This window comes from Hordeum vulgare, chromosome 6H (genome assembly GCF_904849725.1).
Source record: "Hordeum vulgare subsp. vulgare chromosome 6H, MorexV3_pseudomolecules_assembly, whole genome shotgun sequence".
NCBI lineage: Eukaryota > Viridiplantae > Streptophyta > Magnoliopsida > Poales > Poaceae > Hordeum > Hordeum vulgare.
In genome coordinates this window covers 311,837,734-311,840,000 of record NC_058523.1, presented here as the reverse complement: position 1 = coordinate 311,840,000, position 2,267 = coordinate 311,837,734, and positions in this window count along the sequence as shown.

Here is a 2,267-nt window from a genome sequence, read left to right as displayed (position 1 = left end):
TCATCAATAGGTTGTGGGTCATCAAGAACATTCTCCAACCTAGACAAGTTATCTGCTACGGGGTTATCAGCACCCTTCCTGTCGACAACATGCAAATCAAATTCTTGTAGCAAGAGAACCCATCTAATAATTCTAGGTTTAGTGTCTTTTTCTCCATGAGGTACTTAATAGCAGCATGATCAGTGTGAATAGTGACTTTGGAATCAACTATGTAAGACCTGAAATTTTCACATGCAAACACAACTGCTAAAAATTCCTTTTCCGTAGTAGCATAGTTTCTTTGGGCACTGTCTAGAGTTTTACTAGCATAGTGAATAAAATTCAACTTCTTATCACCTCTTTGCCCTAGGACAGCACCAACAACATAATCACTAGCATCACACATGATTTCAAAAGGTAAGTTCCAATCAGGCGGTTGAACAATAGGTGCAGTTATCAAGGCCTTCTTAAGTATTTTGAAGGCTTCCTCACAATCATCGTCAAAAACAAAAGGAATATCCTTTTGCAAGAGATTGGTAACAGGCCTAGAAATCTTAGAGAAGTCTTTAATGAACCTCCTATAGAAACCAGCATGACCAAGGAAACTTCTTATACCTTTGATATCTGTGGGGTATGGCATTTTCTCGATTGCATCAACCTTAGCCTTATCGACTTCAATACCTCTTTCAGAAATTTTATGTCCTAAGACGATGCCTTCATTAACTATAAAGTGGCACTTCTCCCAATTCAAGACAAGATTGGTATCTTTACATCTCTGCAAAACTCGATCAAGGTTGTTGAGGCAATCATCAAAAGAAGACCCATAAACGGAGAAGTCATCCATGAAAACCTCAACAATCATTTCACAAAAGTCAGAGAATATAGCCATCATACATCTTTGAAAGGTAGCAGGTGCATTACATAAGCCAAGAGGCATACATCTATAAGCAAAGGTACCGAAGGGGCAGGTGAAAGTGGTTTTCTCCTGATCAGATTGTGCAACTGGTATTTGGGAGAAACCAGAATAACCGTCTAGAAAGCAGAAGTGTGTGTGTTTAGACAGTCTTTCCAGCCTTTGGTAGATTAAAGGGAAAGGGTAATGATCTTTCCTAGTGGCCTTATTCAACTTCCTAAAATCGATCACCATCCTATAGCCAGTAATAATCCTGTGTGGGATCAATTCATCCTTATCATTAGGGACAACGGTAATGCACCGGACTTACCCAATCATTATGAGCAACATGATAAATAATTCCCGCTTCCAGGAGCTTTAGTATTTCTTTTCTTACTACCTCTTTCATCTTAGGATTTAATCTCCGTTGATGATCAGCAACTGGCTTGGAATCAGGATCAATTTTAATCTTGTGCTGGCATAGAGTGGGACTAATGCCCTTAAGATCATCAAGAGTATATCCAATAGCAGCACGGTGCTTCCTGAGAGTTTTTAGTAACTTCTTTTCTTCATGCTGTGAGAGGATAGCACTAATTATGACAGGATATATCTCTTTTTCATCAAGATAAGCATACTTAAGAGTATCAGGCAACTGTTTAAGCTCGAACACAGGATCACCCTTTGGTGGGGGTGGATCTCCAAGCAGTTCAACAGGCAAGTTATTCTTAAGGATATGATATTGTTCTAAGACAACTCTATCTATCTCATCCCTTTCATCCATATGCATATCATTTTCATGCTCAAGAAAGTATTGCTAAAGGATCGGTAGGAGGCACGACAATAGAAGCTAGGGCAATAGTTTCATCCTTACCAGGCAAATATTTTTCATGAGGTTGTCTACCAAACTTGGAGAAATTGAACTCGTGTGACACACCTTCCAAGCCAACAGTGACACTTTGCTTCTCACAGTCAATATGAGCATTGATAGTATTGAGAAAAGGTCTGCCAAATATGATGGGACAAAAGCTATCTTGTGTGGTTGCAAGAACGAGGAAATCAGCAGGATACTTAGTTTTACCACGCAAGACTTCAACATCCCTAACAATCGCCACAGGGCAGATAGTATCTCTATTGGCAAGCTGAATAGTGACATCAATAGGCTCTATCTCAATAGGTGCAATCTCGTATTTGATTTCATCATATAAGGATTGAGGTATTGCACTAACACTAGAACCCACGTCACATAAACCATGATAACAATGATCTCCTATCTTAACAGAAACAACAGGCGTGCCAGCAACAGGCCTATGTTTGTCTCTAGCGTGTGGTTTAGCAATTCTAGAAACATCTTCACAGAAGTGAATATCATGGCCATCAACATTGTCGGACAGGAGAT